This window comes from Papio anubis, chromosome X, assembly GCF_008728515.1.
Source record: "Papio anubis isolate 15944 chromosome X, Panubis1.0, whole genome shotgun sequence".
Classification (NCBI taxonomy): domain Eukaryota; kingdom Metazoa; phylum Chordata; class Mammalia; order Primates; family Cercopithecidae; genus Papio; species Papio anubis.
This window is the reverse complement of record NC_044996.1, coordinates 20,398,824-20,422,268: the sequence shown is the minus strand read 5'-3', so window position 1 is coordinate 20,422,268 and position 23,445 is coordinate 20,398,824. Positions and strand designations below refer to the sequence as shown.

At 41.7% G+C, this 23,445-nt stretch overlaps 1 pseudogene; it reads left to right on the top strand.

The window, feature by feature from the left end:
• The first annotated feature begins 20,991 nt into the window (after nucleotides 1-20,991).
• Nucleotides 20,992-22,874, top strand: LOC101021393 (annotated as a pseudogene).
• Nucleotides 22,875-23,445: the final 571 nt, after the last annotated feature.

Below are 23,445 nucleotides of genomic sequence, written 5' to 3'. Positions count from 1 at the left end.
TGAATCGCCATGCAAGCCTGACAAAACCTCAGCAACCCCAGCAGGGACCTCTGGAGTATTGTTCATCAGAGTGCCCCGAATTGGGTAGAAATACCTGGGCTTTTGTTTTACTTTATTTTATTTTATTTTGAGGCAGAGGCTCACGCTGTCACCTAGGCTGCAGTGCAGTGGTGCAATCACGGCCCACTGCTGCCTCTACTTCCTGGGCTCAAGCGATCCTCCCACCTCAGCCCTCTGAGTAGCTGGGACCACAGGCGTGCGCCACCATGCCCGGCTAATTTTTGTATATTTTGTAGAGACGCGGTTTCACCATGTTGCCCAGGCTGGTCTCAAACTTCTGGGCTCAAGTAAGCCACCTGCCTCGGCCCCCCAAAGTGCTAGGATTTCAGGTGTGAGCCACCGCACCTGCCCCCTGGGCTTTTATTCTCCTGCCTCATTGAGTCGCCAGATGCAAGCTGCCTCTGTCTGGAAGAATATAACCTGGGGCCGAGTGTATGAGTGTCTCTCTGCAGGTAAGGCAGGCCTTGCAGGAGCTGACAGCTGGAGACTGCCTGCCAACCTCACTCCCCACCATTGGACAGCAAATCCTTTCTTGAGGTGGTGCATCTTTGTGTCTACCACAGTCCATCGCTTACATCTCTTTCTCAATTCCTTCACGCCTCTCCCAGAAGGGAACCTTGGAAGAGTGGTATTAGTGGGACAAACTACAGCCCCCACTGCTACAGCTAGTCTTGGGGCTGCAACTGTTTCTCAGCACCTGCCGCCTCCACTGCTCATTCTAGGTCACGCTCACCCATAGCTACTGCCCTCTGGTGGCCATGATGGCTTCCTGGTTGGCCTGACCCAGACCCTAATTTCTGAGGGGCTAAGAGCAGCCTGGTCATTATCCCCTTCTCAGGCTGGGGCTGCTGTATCTGTCCACTTATAGTCACAATTTGGCAAGGAAGTACTGAGATATGCCCAGGTGGCACACCTATTTCTCCCTCTCCCCATTGTGGAACAGCAGCCCCATCTCCTCCTGATAATTTGAGTGAATTACTGCTACCAAGTCAGTGACCCCTCTTCTGGCCTACTGGTCTCTGGACACAAGGAGCCCAAAGTGTCCAGGCAGCAGCTGTAGCTTATAATTCAGTAAGAGGTTGACTCTGGAAATGATGTGTCTCCTTTGGAGACCAGGTCCTCTAGCCCTGTAGCATGTAAGGGAGAAAATGTTTCTTTCCTCACCCATTGTGAGGTTCATACCTAGCACCCCTATAACAAAACACAAATTAACAAGATAAAAGGAGACAAATTTATTTAACACAAGTTTTAAGTGACATGGGAACCCTCAGAAATGAAGACCCAGCGAAACAGGAAAAACTGCTTCTGCTGTTTTCTCAAATGCCAAGGTATCATAGTTGGGGGTAGCGTGTCCTGAACCCTGTCAAGAGTTACAGAGCACAAAGTTCCTATATTAGTCAGGATTCAATCAGAGAAATGGGGCCATTAAGAGATTTTATTTATTATTATTATTATTATTATTTTGAGACAGAATTTCACTCTGTTGCCCAGGCTGTAGTGCAGTGGCGCTACCTCAGGTCACTACAACCACTGCCTCCTGGGTTCAAATGATTCTCCCACCTCAGCCTCCCAAGTAGTTGGGATTACAGGTGCATGCCACCATGCCTGACTAATTTTTGTATTTTTTGATAGAGATGAAGTTTCACCATGTTGGCCAGACTGGTCTTAAACTCCTGACCTCAAGTGATATGCCCGCCTCAGCCTCCCAAAGTGCTGGGATTATAGGAGTGAGCCACCACACCCAGCAAGAGATTTTATTTTTATATTTATACCATCTACATCTATCTATCTATCTATCTATCTATCTATCTATCTATCTATCTATCATCTATCTATCCATCAGAGATTTGACCTTAATTGTGGGAGCAGGACTGGTTAAACAGCCTCTGCATTTCTTCACATTTAATGCTGTAGCATGAAGTCTGCAGGACAGTCAGGAGGGGACAATGAATGAAAAGTGGAGGAGAACAGAGACAAACTAGAACCCAGAAGCATGAGCTGGAACACAGGAGGATGAACTAGGGTCTGTATCAGTCTCTCGTTATCTCCAACTTGGGTGATGTGGGTATCCTGCAGGGGAAGCTGGTGCCCTTTGCCCACAGCTATACACACACCTGGCCTATATCCAGGAGTCTGAGACACTAAAGGATGGTTGGGAGGAAGGTGTAGCAGCCGCTGCTGACCCAGTTGCTGCTGCACGCCACTGAGGTGAGCCAATAGATAAGTGACAATGTGCATGAGCTACAACTGCACCTGGTTTCCCTGCACTGATTTTCCAATGTAGAAACTATATGGCTCCTAACTGACTAAGGCCCAACAAATCTCCAAAAGATCTCTGTGACCCACTCTAATTGGAAACATAGAAGTGAGGGAATTCTGGGAAATGTAGTTCAGCTGGCTGTTTCAATGCTCTATCAGACCAGCAGCTTCTGGATGGTGTGCTATGTAACACGATTGGTGGGTCCCCTGATCCTGGGCCCACTCCTGCATCTCTTTTGTTGGTCTTCTGGTCTGTCTCAGTGTTATGTGGAATACCACACTGGTGGATCTAATACTACCAAAGTCCTGAAATAGAAGTGCTGCCTGAGACCCTGCAGGCTGGAAAGTTAAACTCATACTGGAAATATGCATGTATTCCTATGAGAATGAACCATTGGCCCTTTCAGGATGGAAGGGGCATAATGTTGTGAACTCGCCACCAAGTGACCTGTTGGTCTCCTCAAGAAATGGCACCATATTAGGGGCTCATTGTTGGTCTCTGTAGCTGGCAGGCTGAACATTCTTTAGTGGCAATTGCAAGATTGGTCTTTGTAAGTGGGAGTCCATGCTGTTGGACCCAGGCTTAGCCTCCCTCTCTGCCTCAGTGGCCACTCTGTTCACATGCCTATTGCACCAATACTGAGGTGGCCAAGGATAGAGACTAGCTGATGTCAACTGCCAAGGTCATTTTGTCTGCTTGGTTGTTCAATGCTTCTTCTGAGCTAGATGCTCTCTAACTGGCGTCAATATGTGCTACAAACATTTCATGCTTAGTGCCCACTTGCACACGTCTATCTACATCCCTCTACTTCAGATATCATTGTTTCCAATTTTCCAGACTTTTCCCTTCCAAACGCCTTACAAGCTGAGCAGGCCATTCACCAGTGACCACAGCTTCATAAATATTTTAACCTCAAGCCACTTCTCTTTCCACCCAAGGTGGGTGATAAAGTGCATCACCCAAAGCTCGGCCCACTGGGAGGATTTTCACCTGTCACTGTCTTTCAAGCACCCCCAATCTCCCAAGAGAGGCTATAATGCAGCCAGTGTCCATTTTTGGCTTGCACCCGCATACTGACCCAATCCATTCATAAACCAAACCTTTCCTTCTTTTCTTCAGTTGATCTGATGGAATCCCCATAAAGTTGCAGGCATGAGCTGAAGGAGGGCACTTGTATAACAGTGGTGCATGCCATGGTGGTCTAGGCTACCTGATCTTGCACTTTACTAGTGCCCCGTAGTCCTCATCATAAGCACTCCTGGAAAGCCCCCTTTTGTCTTTTGATGAATTGTTGCTGGGTCCGCCTGACCTTTAGTGGGTCTGATAAGACCCAGCTCATGATAAACAGTTCTAGTTCCATGATCACTTGGTGTTCTGTGGTCAGGTGTTTCATATTTTTTAATTAATTTATTTTTTTGAAACAGGGTCTCTGTCACCCAGGATGGAGTGCAGTGGTATGATTTCGGCTCACTGCAACCTCTGCCTCCCGGGTTCAAGTGATTAACCTGCTTCAGCCTCTCGAGTATCTGAGATTACAGGTGTCCACCACCATGCCCGGCTAATTTTTGTATTTTTAGTAGAGATGGAGCTTCACCATATTGGCCAGGCTGGTCTCCAACTCCTGGGCTCAAGTAACCTGCCTGCCTCAGCCTTCCAAGGTGTTGGGATTACAGGCGTGAACCACCATCCCGGCCAGGTGTTTCATCTTTACCAGGGCCCAATAGCATACCAGAAGTTGTTTTTCATAAGGCATGTGATTCTCTTCTGTAGGCGACATGGCCTTTCTCCAGAACCCCAGGGGCCTGCATCATTATTCTCCAACAGGGGGTTGCCGCAAAATCCATTCTGCATCTTTTCCCACCACTCATACCTCCAACAGCACACGATCTGCTAGATTGTATGGCCCAAGTGTCAGGCAGGGCACTTACATGACAGCCTGGACCTGATGCAGAGCCCTTTGCTGCTCCTGGGCCCCAGGCATAACTAGTAACCTTCCTTGTCACCTGTTATAGAGGGATGGAGCAGAATCCCTAGATGTGGGATACATTGCCTCTAAAACCCAAAGAGGCCCACCAGGTGTCATGATTCCTTCTTTGTGCCAGGAGGTGCAATGTGCAGGAATTTATCTTTTACTTTTACTTTGGAGAGAATGCCCCAGTATACCCTGAACCACTGGACCTCTAAAATTTTTATGGATCTGGTAAACCTCTAAATCTTTATAGAGTTTATCTCCCACCCTCAGAGTATATGTGTCTTACCAAGAGGTAGCACACTAGTTACCTCCTGCTCATCTGGTCTGATCAACAAAACATCATCAATGTAATAGGTTAATATGATATTCTGCAGGATGTCCAGATGTTTTTACTCTCTTCAGACTAAATTATGACAGAAGGTAGAAGAGCTAATATAGGCCCAGGGCAAAACTATAAATTTATATTTCTTCCTATTTATTTGAATATTTCTGATTCTTTTTTATGATTGAAATAGAAAAGAATGAATTTTCCAAATCAACACCTACACAACATATATTGGAGGCTATATCAATCTGTTCCCACAAAGATATCAGGTCTGACACAGCAACTATGATCAGAGCTACTATTTGGTTCAGCTGGCAGCAGCCTACAGTCATCTCCAAGGATCTATCTGGTTTTTTCAGGCACAAGACTGGTAAATTAAATGGAGATATGATGAGAATCACCACCTCTATATCTTTTAGATCCTTAAGGATGCTAATCTGCATATACCACCACCCCAAGGGGATGTGATAATTTACTATCTTGGCCAGGAGTGGTGGTGGTGGTGGTTTAGTATCAGAGGCTTCCACTTGGTCTTCCCCATTGTAACAGCTCTTATCTCACTGGCCAAAGACACAAAGTAATGGCTGCCCCAACTACCCGATCATACACTTGGAGACTGGGGTAATGACCACTGAGTTCTTGTACCCAGTGAAGTTCCTGTGAGCTGGATCTTGGCCAAGACTCAATTTCTTACCTGGTTCCCATATGTCCCCACTCTCACAGTGGGCCATGATGATGCTTTGGGTCTCTGAGTGTCCATGTCAACTCAGACTCTAGGTCCAACACTCCTTGAAACATCTAAGTATTCCCTTTCTCTAGTGCACAGTTACCTAAATGCATGCCCAGAGGTCTCTGCAGGAGGAAAAAGAAGAATCATGGCAGTGTCCTTTCTCCTAGGGACCCAATCACCTCTTCTGTTAGTGAGTTCTGGAACTGAAAACTGGCTCAAATCTGAAAACTCTACAAGAGATCATGACTTTTTTTTACTGAAGTGACTGCCCTCAGCCTCCCAGATATTTTCAGCTATTACAAGCTGAGTAATACTCTTTTCAATAAATTTTGCCCCTGGAGATGCTCTGTTCTATTAACCATCTCCATAACTCTCCTGGATCAGGCTTCCTGAACTATCATGCTAACTTTGTCTTATAATAATTGCAACTTCCTGGCTTCTGGAGATTAAGGACCACCACCTGCCCTCTGCTGTCTTGGGTCTTATCATCCATAGTGCTATCAGTGAGCTAAGTTTATAAGGGCTTTTCCTGTTGTCAGTTCTGACCTGCAGAGGAGGCCACTACTAAAATTTTGAGTGATGCTTGCTGGCGATCATCTTGCCAGTGGATTCCTGATGGCCTTGTTGAACAGTATGTCCTCTGAACCTTTCCACAGAATACAGTCTTCTGGTGGGTCTTGTGGTTGTACATAGTGACATGAGTTCCAGCATGCTCACTTCCTTGAGCCTCGAATCCCTCCCTCTGCAATTTGCCGCAGCAATTCTGACATTTCAACTTCACTCAGCATAGGCTGTATTTCTTACATCTAGGAGCCATCTTAGTAGAAAATTTGCACCATTTCCTGGGGTCTTTGACAGGATGTTAAATCCCGTATCTCAGGAAAGCACTCCCAAGTCAGCAAACTTTTCCTATTGTATGATCCCACTGCCTCTATTCCCACCGCCTTGATCAAGCCCCCTCAGAACCCAGCCTCATGTGTATATTCCCCTTTCTCCTGCTAGTACACGTCAGCTACTTATTGCAGTTTCTTTGAAGTGTAATCCCTTTCCTCGTTTGCAAGGCCCAGCGTATTCCCAGCGCAGCATATCCCCAGCAGCTATGCTTAAACTGATCCCTGACTGTGAGGCTAGTGCCCTGAAAGGGAAGTGGGAGCAGGCCCTAACAGGGAACATATGTTGTCACGTGGGAAGAGGCCTCTGCATAGTCTTCTACCATGGGTGCTAGTAGGGTGCTAGCTCTTGATAGGAATGAGGTGGGCCACATCTACTGGTTCAGAAGGTTTAGGGGAGTGTGGGGAGTCAAAATCTTTGTAGTCATTCACCTAGATGACTCCATCCATGTGTCACAGTGCCTGATTTTTCCAACCAAGGGCCTTGTTTGGAACAGGCCCCCCAAAATCTGGCCATAAACTGGCCCCAAAACTGGCCATAAACAAAATCTCTATAGCACTGTGACATGTTCTTGATGGCCATGACACCCATGCTGGAAAGTTGTGGGTTTACGGGAATGAGGGCAAGGAACACCTGGCCCACCCAGGGCGAAAAACCACTTAAAGGTGTTCTTAAACCACAAACAATAGCATGAGCGATCTGTGCCTTAAGGAGATGCTCCTGCTGCAGATAAGTAGCCAGACCCATCCCTTTATTTCTGCCCATCCCTTTGTTTCCCATAAGGTATACTTTAAATCTATAATCTATAGAAACAATACTTATCACTGGCTTGCTGTCAATAAATACATAGGTAAATCTCTGTTCAAGGCTCTCAGCTCTGAAGGCTGTGAGACCCCTGATTTTCCACTCCACACCTCTATATTTCTGTGTGTGTGTCTTTAATTCCTCTAGCGCCACTGGGTTAGGGTCTCCCCCACCAAGCTGGTCTTGGCAGGCCTTGCCTTGGTTGGGTATTTAACCTTAGTAGAAGTCCAGCCACTCTGACTATTGAGTCCTAGGTTTAGTTCCCAGAGTACTCTGCCCTCCTCATAGGAGATGAAATAGCTTTCTAATTTTTATTTTTATTTACTTATTTATTTTTTTTGAGACAGGGTGTCTCTCTGTCACCCAGACTGGAGTGCAGTGGCGTGATCTTAGCTCACTGCAGCCTCAAATTCCTGACTCAAGCAATCCTTCCACTGCCACCTCCTGAGTAGCTGGGACCACAGGCATGCGCCATCACCCCCAGCTGATTTTTTAAAATTTTTTGTAGAGGCAGGGTCTTGTTTTGTTGCTCAGGCTGGTCCCAAAACCCTGGCCTCAAGCAATCCTCCCACCTTAGCCTCCAAAAGTGCCAGGATTATAGGCATGAGCCACTGAACCAGGCAAAAGAGCTCTTTTGTATATAATCACAGAGGCCTTCTCAGCTTTTGCACCTGGCCTTCAATTGCCTATTACCCTCAGCAGTTAATTAAATCTTTAGTCATCCGATCTTGTCAGCTACATAGTTAATATTCCCTCCCTATATTTCAAATGCCTTCTGTATCACACCCATAATGCATTTCCAATGCACCTCAGGTGAAAGTTTAAACAATCAGACTGCTTCCTGGTGCCATCTGTACTCCTCACTAGTGAATAAGGGGTTCTCATTTTCACCTGAGAGGTGAGTGATCTGACTCCAAAAGTCCATCCTATTGGCTGCTTTCTCAGAACGCTCCCAGTATCAACTGTCACAGGGTTCTGCAGAAGCAGGCATGGAAATGAAATTTGGGGTACAAGATATTTATTAGGGATAAACATTTGTGCAAGGAAGAGGGAAGAAACACTATTGGTCAGAGGGAGAAGACGAACTACTGTGCAGGTCCAACAAAGCCTTGGCCAACCCAGTAGGAAACTCTGAAACAAATAATGCTTGTTCAAGTGCCCCATCTAAAGCCAAAATGGCCTTGCCTTTATAGCCCTCCCTCTCTCACTCACCAGAAGCAGGCTGTTCCAGGAAAGGTGTGACCTTGGGGTAAGGTGACTCTCTGCAGCTGTGGAAGGAGCTGACAGAAAGGTGGAGGATGTTTGCTAATCAAACTTCCCATAACTGGGCAGCATGTCCTTCCTTAAGGAAGGATTCAGGTGGTAGATCTCAGTGTCTACAACAGAGTTAGAAGTCGAGGGTCTGAGTCCTGACTCTTATCACTTGCTTGCTGTGTGACACTGGGCAAAGTGCTCCACATTGTTGAATCTCTGTTTTCATATTTTGAAATGGACATACCATGGATGGAACTGGAGATCATTATGTTAAGTGAAATAAGCCAGGCACAGGAAGACAAACATCTCATGTTCTCACTTATTTGTGAGATCTAAAAATCAAAACAATTGAACTCATGGACATAGAAAGTAGAAGGATGGTTACCAGAGACTGGAAATGGTAGTAGGAGGCTGGTAGGAGAAGTGAGTATGGTTAATGGGTACAAAAAATAGAAAGAATGAATAAGACCTACAATTTGATAGCACAACAGGGTGACTATAGCCAATAACAATCGCACATTTTAAAATAAAAAAGTGTAACTGGGTTGTTTGCAACTGAATTTGTAAATGCTTCAGGGATGGAGACCCCATTCTTCATGATCCTCTTTGCATGCCTGTATCAAAACACCTCACGTACCCCATAAACATATATACCTACTATGTACCCACAAAAAAAATTGAAAAATTTTTAAAAGAAATAAATAGGAAAAAATAAAAACAAAATAAAATAAATTGTTGGCTGTAAAAAAATGGAAATAGGCCAGGCACGGTGGCTCACGCCCGTAATCCCAGCACTTTGGGGGGCCGAGACGGGTGGATCATGAGGTCAGGAGATCGAGACCATCCTGGCTAACACGGTGAAACCCCGTCTCTACTAAAAATACCAAAAAAAAAAAAAAATTAGCTGGGCACGGTGGCAGGCACCTCTAGTCCCAGCTACACCAGAGGCTGAGTCAGGAGAATGGCGTGAACCCGGGAAGCGGAGCTTGCAGCGAGTGGAGGTTGCGCCACTGCACTCCAGCCTGGGCGACAGAGCAAGACTCCGTCTCAAAAAAAAAAGAAAAGGAAATACTTTCCACATGGGGTAGTTATGAGAAGATTAAATAAAGCAATGCACACGCAGCAGCATTTTGTAACTCTAAGGTGTGTTATAAACATGAGTTTTTATTGCAGGAAAAGGGCACATTTACATTCATAGAGCTTCTTTTTTTTTCCTTTACTCTTCTCTGGCCTATTTCCACTTCTTTCAGTCACCTACATTAAAACAAGTAATACACTGGATAAAGTTTATTCATTTTTTCTCTATTGGAGCAAATATCCATTCATGTGAAGATCTATGTGTGACTTATATTTAGATATTTAATAGTGACTAATACAGAGCTTTGCACCCCATCATATGGGACCTACAAAGCCAGAGACAACAGTCATTTGCTTCCTTATAACAGGAATGTCTTGTTAGCAAGATTTAACTGGTGGCTTTACTATCAGTTTCATTCAAGTAAGCTTTTGTGTGGATAGACAATATTTCTTGAATATTGAATGAGAATCAAATGAGACCATATACATAAGAAGCTTTGCAACGGACTGTGCACATGCTTTCATTTCCATTAATATCATTTCCTGCCCAATCATTTCCTTCTCGAAAGGTAATTTCAAGCCTCTGTAAAGAAGTCCTGTGCTTAAGGATCTTGCTCAAAAATGCCACTTTCTTCCTGAAGGCTGGACTTTAAGGAATTTCCACTTCTTTCTTACCAAATAAGCTCCTTGATTATCATAGTACACATATTCAATAATATTTGTTGAATGACTTAGTGACTGAATGAAATACTTTTAAAAGGCAATAAAAGAGAGGCTTTTCTTGCTAAATGGAAGGCCTCATTTGTCCCCATTCTATTGAATGTGCTGGTTCTGAGAAGAATTGAGTTACTTTAATTTTCACTCTAGGCTTTCCCCAAGTTTGGTGAAACTTTCCACAGAAACTGTTTGTTTCGTTATAGTACCATCTTCTGTTTTATTTATGATACTAGCCTTATATATGTGTGGCTTATATTTAGATATTAAATATTGCCTAATACAGAGTTTGGCACCCAATAAGTAAATATTTTTTCAGTGAATGAATGAACAGGAAGTATTGTGCCCACTTTTATAGGGGAAAAACAATGTTATCAGAAGTGAAGAACTATCTGCAAAATTATATTAAATAATAAATCCAGAATATTTTATTTTCTTAATATACCTATATATTATGTATATGTACACAGTATAGCTATATATACACACATATATACATGTATGGTGTCTACGTATAGTCAATATGTTTGTGACTTTTTCTATTTAAACTTTATTTTAAAAAATTTTTTGAGACAGAATATCACTCTGTCGCCCAGGCTTGAGTGCAGTGATGTGATCTTGGCTCACTGCAACCTTTGCCTCCTGGGTTCAAGCAATTCTCCTGCTTCAGCCTCCCGAGTAGCTGGGATTATAGGTGTGCGCCCCCATACCTGGCTAATTTTTGCATTTTTAGTAGAGACAGGGTTTCACCAGGTTGGCCAGGCTGGTCTCAAACTCCTGAGCTCAAGTGATTCGCCTGCCTTGGCCTCCCAAAGTGCTGGGATTACAGGCGCAAGCCACTGGCCCAGCTGGCTACATAAATTTTCTATACAAAGTCATTGCCGATTAATATCATCATTGATGGCATAGAGCTTGAACAACCAAAATGCACTTAAAAAGCTTCAGTCTTGGACCCCTCCCTCTCCAAAACTGGATAATTAACAATGCCCTAACTTGCATGTATAAACAGTGTCTGAAAAAAATAATTTCCATTACACTGTACAATATTTAACACAGAATTTAGTAACACTCATTATTTATTGTTATTTTTGCAGAACAGTGTCACATTACAGAAATTGTTTTGCTTTATTATGGAAATTTTCATACATATACAAAAGTAGGCAGAATAAGATGGTGAACCACTATGTACACATCACGTCGCTTCAATAATTACCTACACAGGCCAGGCACGGTGGCTCATGCCTGTGATCCCAGCACTTTGGGAGGCCAAGGCAAGTGGATCACTTGAAGTCAGGAGTTTGAGACCAGCCTAGTGAACATGGCAAAACCTGTCTCTACTGAAAATTCAAAAATTAGCCAGGCATGGTGGTGTGCACCTGTAGTCTCAGCTACTCGGAAGGCTGAGGCAAAAGAATCGCTTGAATCCTGGAGGCAGAGGTTGCAGTGAGCCAAAATCACGCCACTGCACTCCAGCCTGGGTGACAGAGGAGACTCTGTCTCAAAAAAACAAAAACAAAAACAAAAAAACACCAATACATTGCTCAAACTTCCCAAACTTGTTTCATTGATATTCCCCCAATTCTTCTGAACCCCAACCCATCCTGTCCTCCTCCTGCTGAATGATTTTTTATTTTTTATTTTTTTTGAGACAGAGTCTCACTCTGTCACCCAGGCTGGAGTGCAGTGGTGTAATCTCGGTTCACTGCAACCTCCACCTCTTGGGCTCAAGTAATTCTCCTTCCTCACCCTCCCCAGTAGCTGGGATTACAGGCATGCCCCACCACACCTGGCTAATTTTTGTATTTGTAATAGAGATGGGGTTTTACCATGTTGGCCAGGCTGGTCTCGAACTCCTGACCTCAGGTGATCCGCCCACCTCAGTCTCCCAAAGTGCTGAGATTATAGGCGTGAGCCAATATGCCCAGCTGCTGAACGATTTTAAAGCAAATCCCAGACAGCATATCATTTCACCTATAAATGCTTCACTTTATAAAAACCTTTGAAGGAAGTATTCACCATATCTTACTGTTTACTGGTGTGTGTAACAATATTAGTTCCCTTGAGGAAGACATAAAATCAAATATTCTGAACAAGGCAGTATTGGTATTTAGCCCTGCATTTTTTAAAAAGCAGCTTAAAAGAACACACGTATTTATTATCTCATGCTTCTGGAGTCCAGGCATAGCTTAGCTGTGTCCTCTTAGCTGCAGTCAAGTGTTGGCTGGTGCTGGGGTCTCATCTGAGACTCAACTGGGGAAGGATCCACTTCCAAGATCTCATGGTTGCTGTCAGGACTCAGTTCCTTGTGGTCTATTAGCCAGAGTCTCACCTCATTTCCTTGTTACATAGGCCTCCCTAATGGCTGCTTGTTTCATCAAAGCATGTAAGTTGAGAGAGAGAAAGTCTGCCAGCCAGATGGAAGTTGCAATCCTATGTAATATAATCATGGAAGTGACATCCCATCACCCCTGTCACATTCTATTGGTAAGAAGCAAGTCACAGGTCTTACCCACATGGAGGGGAGAGATTACACAAGGTGTGAATTCCAGGAGACTGGGATCACTGGGGACATCTAAAAGCCAACCCATCACACTTGGCATGCTTGAAGCTGATAGATAAGATCCAGGTTCAAAACAGCTTTCCAGAGCAAGAGGCAGTCACTTAGGAGCAGGGCTCTACTAAGATTGAGTGTGGCAGAGAGGTGAGCTGGGTCCAATAAGAAGTCTCTTGATAAAACTCTATTAACCCAATCAGGTGGACTAGCAGGTGCTTTCTGTTCTCTCTGTGAAATGTGCTCACTAATGCTCAAAGTTTCTGCACGTGGGAGGATGGAAGGCTTCTCTCAGGCCAGCATTGAGTACTTCTGTCTCCTCCGTTTAGGTTATATGCCTTCCACAAGTCAGCTGAGTTTGTCCTCAAAACTGATAACTCCAGTTACTATAATTACATTATTGTATAACTAAATATTACATAAATTGACTAGATATGGGTATGAAAAAGTGTTTCATAAAAATGGACTTTAATGTTATAGAAATTATTATTAAATGACTCAAGTTGCTAAAAACATCACTGTCAACTTAGCCATGGTTGAAACATTGGTAAGTATGAGGGAAAGATGAAAATCTAGAAGGAGTCTGCTCTCAGATTTCTTTGCCCGTGTTTCCTAAGTTCTTCATCCACTTTAAATAAACAGGAACTAGTAATCAGATGAAGCATATATGTGCTGTGTATACAAGAAGGATGAGGAGAAATGCTCATCAGCATGTTCACACTTGAAGAAAAGTCTTTAGTCTTAAGTCAGAATAGTAAGTGTACAAATATAGGTTTTAAGGTAGAATAAAATTTTCACATATAATTTTTCAGTTTCTGAATAATTGTGTAGTTAAGTCAGGCCTAGCTATTGATCATCTCCATTCTTATTTCATGGGCATCTCAGGTGAGGGATTGCTTTCCACTTACCTTTTGTTTTGCCTTTTTCTCAAGTGGTACCATCCCTACTTGACCCAGTGACTTTCATTCCTAGCTGGTATTCCCTGCTGGATAGGTGAGTTCATCCACCCATGGGCTTAGGTGGCTGGAGATCCAGCTGATTGACATGTCAACTGAGCATCCTTCTTCTCCCAGCTCAAGATGTTTCCCTATGCCCATGACAGGCTGAAACCACCAGAGTCGTTCAAGTGCTTGGACAACTGTACCTGTGGATCCTTCAAAACCCCAGGTCTGAGAATAGAGGCCTTTTAATCCAGTTGTGCTCACAGGCTCAGCATTAGATCTGGCTATCTCTAGGAAAGCCTCCACTGTCAGGTCTCCCAGGGACATACGATCATATGCAACCTGCTATCCTCACACTTGAATTCCTGTTACTCATCTATGCCATAATCACTGGGTGTCTGCTTCGAGAACAAAACCAAATTTAATTATTAACCTTATCTTAAACAGAATTAGGCAACTAAAAATAATAAAATTGAACAAAGAAGTATATATATATATTTTGGAAAAATTAGGCGGGTGGATCACATGAGGTCAGGAGTTCAAGACCAGCCTGGCCAACATGACAAACCCCGTCTCTATTAAAAATAAAAAAATTAGCCAGACGTGGTGGTGGGCACCTGTAATCCCAGCTACTTGGGAGGCTGAGGCAGGAGAATCGCTTGGACCTGGGAGGTGGAGGTTGCAGGAGCCGGGTTGGTCATGCCACTGCACTCCAGCCTGGGCAACAGAACAAGACTCTGTCTCAAAAAAAAAAAAAAAAAAAAAAAAAAAAAGAAAGAAATACCTGAGACTGTTTAATTTATAAAGAAAAGACATTTGATAGTTTGCTAAGAATGATGGTTTCCCGCTGCATCCATGTCCCTACAAAGGACACAAACTCATCCTTTTATGGCTGCATAGTATTTCATGGTGTATATGTGCCATTTTAATCCAATCTGTCACTGATGGACATTTGCTGATTCCAAGTCTTTGCTATTGCATTAGTGCCAAGAATAAACATACCGTGCATGTGTCTTTATAGCAGCATAATTTATAATCCTTTGGGTATATACCTGTAATGGGATGGCTGGGTCGTGATGGTACATCTAGTTCTAGATCCTTGAGGAACGCTTTTCATACTGTTTTCCATAATGGTTGAACTAGTTTACAATCCCACCAACAGTGTAAAAGTGTTCTATTTCTCCACATCCCAGCACCTGTTGTTTCCCTTGACTTTTAATGATCGCCATTCTAACTGGTGTGAGATGGTATCTCATTGTAGGTTTCAGATTTTGCATTTTGGATGGCCAGTGATGAGCATTTTTTCATGTGTCTGTTGGCTGTATGAATGTCTTCTTTTCAGAAATGTCTGTTCATATCCTCATTCACTTTTGATGTAGGTTGTTTGTTTTTTTCTTGTAAATTTGCTTGGAGCTCTTGTGTGGTGGTTCTGATATTAGCCCTTTGTCAGATGAGTAGATTGCAAAATTTTTCTCCCATTCTGTAGGCTGCTCTGTTCACTCTGATGGTAGCTTCTTTGCTGCAGAAGCTCTTTAGTTTAATGAGATCCCATTTTTCACCTTTGGCTTTTGCTGCTGTTGTTTTCATGTTTTAGACATGAAGTTCTTTGCCTGTGCCTAACCTGGAATGGTACTACCTAGGTTTCCTCTAGGATTTTTATGGTATTAGGGTCTAACATTTAAGTCTCTAATCCATCTTGAATTAATTTTCAGGAGTAATGAGTAAGGGAAAGGATCCAGTTTCAGCTTTCTACTTATGGCTAGCCAATTTTCCCACCATTTATTAAAATAGGAATCCTTTCCCATTTCTTTGCTTCTCAGGTTTGTCAAAAGATCAGATGGCTGTAGATGTATGGTAATATTTCTGAGGACTCTGTTCTGTTCCATTGGTCTATATCTCTGTTTTGGTACCAGTACCGCTGTTTTGCTTACTGTAGCCTTGTAGTATAGTTTGGAAGTCAGGGTAAAGGATGCCTCCAGCTTTGTTCTTTTGACTTAGATTGTCTGGGAGCGGACTCTTTTTGGTTCCATATGAACTTCTTAAAGCAGTTTTTCCAATTCTGTGAAGAACCATTGGTAGCTTGGATGGGGATGGCATTGAATCTATAAATTACCTTGGGCAGTATGGCCATTTTCACACAATATTAATTTTTCCTATCCATGAGCATGGTATGTTCTTCCATTTGTTTGTGTCCTCTTTTATTTCACTGAGCAGTGGTTTGTAGTTCCTCTTGAAGAGGTCCTTTGCATCCCTTGTAAGTTGATTCCTAGGTATTTTATTCTCTTTGAAGCAATTGTGAATGGAAGTTCATTCTGATTTGGCTCTCTGTTTGTCTGCTACTGGTGTATAAGAATGCTTGTGATTTTGCACAATTAATTTTGCATCCTGAGACAGAAAAACCAAACAACTACATGTTCTCACTCATAGGTGGGAACGTGAACAACCAGATCACTTGGACTGGAAGGGGAAACATCACACACCCCAGCCTATCATGGGGAGGGGGGAGGGGGGAGGGACTGCATTGGGAGTTATACCTGATAAATGACGAAAGTTGATGGGTGCAGGGACACCAACATGGCAATAAGCATACATATGTAAATAAACCTGCACATTATGCACATGTACCCTACAACTTAAAGTATAATAATAATAAATAAATAAATAAATAAATAAAAATTTAAAAAAAGAAAAAAAAAAAAGAAAGACATTTGATTGGCTCACAGTTCTACAGGCCATACAAGAAACATGGTGCTGGCATCTACTCGGTTTCTGGGGAGCCTCAGGGAGCTCACAATCATGGTGGAAGGCAAAGCGGGAACAAGTACATCACATGACGAAAGCAGGAGAACGGGAGAGAAGTGGGGGATGCCAGCACTCTTTTAAACAACCAGATCTCACGAGAATTCACTCACTATCAGGAAGACAACACCAAGGGGATGGTGCTAAACTGTTCATGAGAAAATTCCTCCCACATGATCCAATCACCTCCCTCCAGGCCCCACCTCCAATATTGGGAATTACATTTCAACATGAGATTTGGGTGGGAACAAATATCCCAACCATATCAAACACCAACCCTTTTCTTCACTCTAATTCTAACCTCCCCTGTTCACCCACAATGATACCACCCGTGGAAAAAGAACAAGGGGAAGTGGAAGGGAATACATGAAAGAGCCATTCTGCGGTGGGTTGGCGCAACAGGAGAATCTTGAATAGCTTCCTGCCTCAACTTTCCAGCACCTAGCTCCAACCTTTCAGTAAGACCATTTAGGTTGTAGTCATTTCTTGTTGCTGAGAGAAATTAATCTTTGGGGATCTATAATTTCACTAAAGTTTTATCTTAGAGGTTTCTTTATACCGTGTCTACACAGGCAAAACTCAATGATTAGATGTGAGCGCTATACCCGGTAATTCAAGCAAAACACCCAGTTCTTGCGTAAAATAAGAAGTTTTTGTGTTCGTTTTTTTCTAATTCTCTATACTACCCAAATACAAGGGATTGTAATGATACCATAGTCCTTAGGATTCGTACTGGAGGCATTATAATTTGGGCCTTCAAGTCTTTTAGTAATTAGAACCCTGCCGATAAAATAAGACTTTTACCAAATTCCACTTGATGTTAAGCAAAACAAAGTTTTACAAACATAACAGATAATTGCTCTACTTTGAATTTTACTTCATTTTAGAATTATAGTTCGGAGAATTCTATTAAAACAAAGTGAACCTTAACAAATAATATCTCAAAATAATGTCTTTTTTTTTTTTTTTTTTTTTTTTTTTTTTTTGAGACAGAGTCTTGCTCTGTCACCCAGGCTGGAGTGCAGTGGCACGATCCTAGCTCACTGCAGTCTTGACCTCCTGGGTTCAAGAGATCCTCCCACCTTAGCATTCTGAGTAGCTGGGCCCACAGGCACACGCCACCATGCCCAGTTAATTTTTTATTTTTTGCAGAGATGGGCTCTTACTATGTTGCCCAGACTGGTCTTGAACTCCTGGGCACAAGTGATCCTCCTGCTTCAGCTTCCCAAAGTGCTTGGATTACAGACTTGAGCCACTGCACCTGGCCAAAATTCTATGAAAACAAAGTTTTAATATTAAAAAGAAAGCAGCTTCCTACCAGACATATGTCTTCATGTGTCTGAGATGGCAGTGACACTTTCTAGTTTACGATGAACCAGTCATGACAAGTCCCTATGATCTGTTTCAAACCAGGCCCTCTTCCTTTGTTTCTGAAAGGGTAAAAATTTGTATCAGACAGACTACAAAATACTAAGAAAACAGGACCTTCACCTTACAGTTAATTCTTTTAGCTTACTTTTTTTTTCTGAATATTATATTTTCCACATATTCATTGTGGAAAATCTAGAAAATAGAATGTGCTCTTTGATCCACTAATTCCATTTCTAGGAATCTCTTCTTGCATATAAGCTCAATGATTTATGAGTGCATGGATGTTTACTGTGGCATTGTTTGTAACAACAGAAATGTCCACTAAAAGGGAAATAATTTACTTACAGTTTCTCTACACTATGGAATTTATGCAGCAGCTTTAAAAAATGATGTTAGTCTATATGAACTGATATGGAATGGTTTCCAACACATATTTTTAAAAGATTAATTGTATCTTTATCATAACCAGACATTGCTTTTCCTGTTGAAGAGGCTGCGTCTTGGTTGCTTTAGTTAAATATATTGTCTTAACTCAGAACTAAGGAGACAGTTTTGACTAGGAAAGCTTACAAAGTAAACACAGTCCCTCTTTGTGACTAGAAGATACGTTCTCTTTATCCATATAAGCTTCCATTTTCTGCCTTCTTTTTGCTGGGGTGGGGTAGTGGGATGTTCTATTTTGATTTTTATCCTAGTAACACAGGCATAAGATTAAAAATAAGCAATAGCACAGGTTTTTAATGAAATGCAATATCCGCCTGCCTCACTCCTCTCCATTTTCAGACATACTTCCTAGAAGTAACCACTTTTAACTATTGCTCTTTTTAATTCTTCTGATGGTAATCCACTGAATGCCAGATAATCTGCATATTATTTGACAATTCAAATTGTGCCAAAAATGCTTATAATGCAAAACATCAGCCTCCTCATACATTCCCTCTATTTCTGATCCTCCAAAGGTAGCCACTTCCTTGTCCTTTCTGCCTTCTTGTTTAGTAAGGTAATACATTCACGTGGTTCAAAATTCAGAACTACATACCAAGGTGTACATTGGACCAGGCACAGTGGCTCACACCTGTAATCCCAGCACTTTAAGAGGCTGAGGCAGGCAGATCACAAGGTCAAGAGATCAAGACCAACCCAGCCAACATGGTGAAACCCCCTCTCTACTAAAAATACAAAAATTAGCCAGGTGTGGTGGCGTGCACCTGTAGTCCCAGCTACTTGGGAGGCTGAGGCAGGAGAATCGCTTGAACCTGGGAGGTGGAGGTTGCAGTGAGCCGAGATCACACCATTGCACTCCAGCCTGGCAATAGAATGAGATTCCATCTCAAAAAAAAAAAAAAAAAAAAAAGGTGTACGTTGACAAGTCTCATTCTCTCTCACCTTCCATCCCATTTTACCTGCTTTTTTGCATGTTCTTCCAGTGTTTATGCAAATATATGTTCTCCTCTCTTTCTCCTTTGTTACACAAAAGTAGAACACTCTAAACACTGTACTACATATTGCTTTTTAACGTTTAACAAGATATGTTTTTACATCAGTACATAGAGAGCTTCCTGATTTTTTAATAACTGCATAATATTCCACATAATATTCCATTGGGTAGATACATCATAATTTATTTAACCAGGTCCTGACTGATGGACACTTGGATTGTTTTCAGTCTTTTAATAGAGAATGTTTTGGAAATAAAATCATACATCTGGCAATTTTTAAGCTATGACTTTGGTCATTTACATAAAAAATACTTACAGAAAGAGATAAGGGGCGCAAGTAACTTCCAGGTAGAAGTAATTAATTGATTCTCTTTCACACCTGAGCACAATCTAAGGTTTATCCCATAAACCTTTTCAGGAGTAGTTTGAGGATCCATAAGAAAGGCAAGCCCTTGCACTCACAAGTAAACAAACTTTAAAAGACTGACGATATATATTTGAAAAGCATTTTGAAAGCAGGAGGAGTAATGGAAACCCATAGAAACCAGGTAAAGTATATGATTAACAAAAGACTTAAAAATATATTTCAAAAACAAAAGGAGTCATAGAATTCATTTAGAAGAATCATGGAGAGGGAGTATGATAGTGAATATCTGTAAAGGTTTATAAATTTTGTTTGAGATAAGGATTATTTTGTTTGTTGAGTTTTTAAAATTAAATATGTAATTATGGTGACTCTTTCTCTCTCTCTCTCTCTCTCTCTCTCTCTCTCTCTCTCTCTCTCTCTCTTTCTTTCTTTTTGACAGAGTCTTGCTCTGTGGCCCTGGCGGGGGTGCAGTGGCGTGATCTTGGCTCACTGCAACCTCTGTCTCCCAGGTTCAAACAATTCATCTGCCTCAGCCTCCCAAGTAGCTGGGATTATAGGTGTGAGGCACCACTCCCAGCTAATTTTTTTTTTTTTTTTTTTTTTTTTTTTTGTATTTTTAGTAGAGACGGGGTTTCACCATGTTGACCAGGCTGGTCTCAAACTCCTGACCTCAAGTGATCTGCCCGCCTGAGCTTCCCAAAGTGCTGGGATTACAGGCGTGAGCCACAGCACCCGGCCAGCGGCCGGGTGTTTCTTTTTCAAAAGGCAGCCACTTTCAAAAGATTTGAACTCTTCTTGGATATATTTATCTTGTTTCTAAAAAATAATACAGGGATATTGTTATTTCTCAATTTGTCCATTCGAGATGTTACCTATGCACTTTTTATTACAGTAGTTGAGGACATAATCCATTCTGGATTTGTTTCTCACTACGTGCTCGTTGTTATGGTCTTGAGGCTTCTTTCCTCTGTCGTTATGGAAACCCTTTTGTCTCTATTCTGTGTTAAATTACCCTGGTTTCCATGTCTTCCTCTCTTGTTTACTCCTTAATTGCAAAAAGCAAATCCTCCTATTAGAGAAAGAGTGCATAGGAAATATTATTTTCAAAATTTGCAGATATAAATTAAAAATGTGTTTTTTATATTTGCTTGTGATAGTTTTGCTGAGTTTGGGATTCTTGTTAGGAAATAATTTTCTTCCTTTTTTTTTTTTGTTTTGAGACAGGGTCTTGCTCTGTTGCTCAGACTGGAGCACAGTGCCATCATAGCTTGCTGCAGCCTTGAACTCTTGGGCTCAAGCAATCCTTCTGCCTCAGCCTCCTGAGTATCTGGGACTATAGATGCACGCCACCACACCTATCTAATTTTTAAATTTTAATTTTTTGTAGAGATAGGATCTTGCCGTGTTGCCCAGGCTGGTCTCAAACTCCTGGCCTCACATGATCCTCCTGCCTTGGCCTCTCAAAGTGTTGGAATTACAGGCATGAGCCGCTGTGCCCAGCCTTAATTGATTTAACTAAAATTTTAACTCTTTTAATGCATGCAGTGGCTGTAATTTGCATTTTCCTGATAATTAGTGATATTGAACACTTTTTCCCTTGCTTATTGGCCATTAATATTCCTTTTCTCTGTGAAATATCTGTCAAAGTCTTTTGCCCATTTTCTAATTGGGTCATTTGTTTTTCTGTTGTTGAGTTGTAGGAATTTGTTATGCACCCTGGACATAAGTACTTTGTTAGATATATAGTTTGCATATGTTTTCTCTCTGTCTGTGGCTTGCCTATTCCGTGGATTTCCTAATAGTGTCTCTCACATTTCACTTTATTTTTTATTTATTAATAGTAGCTTCTTCTTATTACAAAATTAAAACATATTCGTTTTAAAAAGTGAGAAAAGCTTGCACCCTCCCGGGCCGAGGTGCTCCTAGTGCAGCCATGGCTCGGCTCTTCTCCCTGGTCGCCTGCGACATGGTCGGATTCTACCTGGACCACACCCTGTGTCGCTACAACCTGCCCGAGAGCGCCCCACTCATTTATAATAGCTTTGCCCAGTTCTTAGTTAAGGAGAAGGGGTATGATAAGGAATTGCTCAATGTGACCCCAGAGGATTGGAATTTCTGTTGCAAGGGTTTGGCATTGGATCTAGAAGATGGGAACTTCCTTAAACTTGCTGATAATGGCACTGTTCTCAGGGCAAGCCATGGCACCAAGATGATGATTCCAGAGGTGCTGGCAGAGACATATGGCAAGAAAGAGTGGAAGCACTTCTTGTCGGACACTGGAATGGCTTGCCGCCCACGAAAGTATTATTTTTACAACTACTTTGACCTGCCAGGAGCTCTTCTATGTGCCAGGGTGGTGGACTATTTAACAACAAACAATGGTCAAAAAACATTTGATTTTTGGAAGGATATAGTTGCTGCTATACAACACAATTATAAAATGTCAGCTTTTAAGGAAATCTGTGGAATATATTTTCCAAAAGTAAAAATAGATCCAGGCAGATATTTACACAGTTGTCCTGAATCTGTGAAAAAATGGCTTCGACAGCTAAAGAATGCTGGGAAAAATCCTCTGTTAATTACCAGTTATCACAGTGATTACTGTAGACTTCTCTGAGAATATATCCTTGGGAATGATTTTGCAGACTTTTTTGACATTGTGATTACAAATGCATTGAAGCCTGGTTTCTTCTCCCACTTAAGAGACCTTTCCGAATGCTTGAGAATGATGAGGAGCAGGAGGCGCTGCCATCTCTGGATAAACCTGGCTGGTGCTCCCAAGGGAACGCTGTCCACCTCTATAAGCTTCTGAAGAAAATCACTGGCAAACTTGAACCCAAGGTTGTTTGTTTCGGTGACAGCATGCATTCAGATATTTTTCCGGCTCGTCACTATAGTAATTGGGAGACAGTCCTTATCCTGGAAGAACTCAAAGGGATGAAGGCGCAAGGAGTCAGAGGCCTGAGAAGTCAGAGCCTCTAAAGAAAAAGGAAAATATGAGGGACCAAAGCCAAAGCCTTTAAATACTTCATCTAAAAAATGGGAATCTTTTTATTTTATTAGTTCAGTTTTGGGACTGGGAAATACAGAAGACTCCTTGCTTTATACATGGTCTTGTAAGAGAATCAGTACTTACAGCACTATTGCAATTCTAAGTATTGAAGTAATCGCAGAATTACCTCTGGACTACAAATTTACAAGATTCTCTTCAAGCAATTCAAAAACAGCTGGCTGCTATCCAAACCCTCCGTTGGTCTTATCAAATGATGGGACACTGATAACTAAATAAGTTGTCTTTACTGAAAAACTAAACGAAGACCCATATATGCAGTAAAAAAAATTAATTTTCAAAAAATACTGTAAAAAGCTTTAAGGAATAAGTTTTTAATGAAAATTGACCAACAAGTTGAAAAAAAAAAAGTGAGAAAATACACATAAACGAAAAGACTAAACTAAAAAACAGGCATGATAGAACCCAGAAATATTATAACCAGGATATTAATACCTTTCAGATACTTTGATGTATATATTCATACATTTTTCTTTGCTATAAAGAATATTAGTTGAAAAATTGGTGAAATTTTAACAAAGCCTATAGATTAAATAATAGTATTATATTAATGTTAATAATAAGACTTTGACAATTCAACTACAGTTATATAAGAGAATGTTGCTTAGAAGTAAAGAGACATCACGGATGCCACTTACATTCAAAATATTAAAAATAATATAATAATTTCTATCAATTAAGAGAATGAAAAAGCAAATGCAGTAAAAATGTTAACATTTGGAGAATCTGAATGAAGGGTATACAGGAACTCATTGTACTACTATATTGCAATTTTTGTCTAAGTCAGCTATTATTTCATTATGAAAGTTCAAAAACTTAA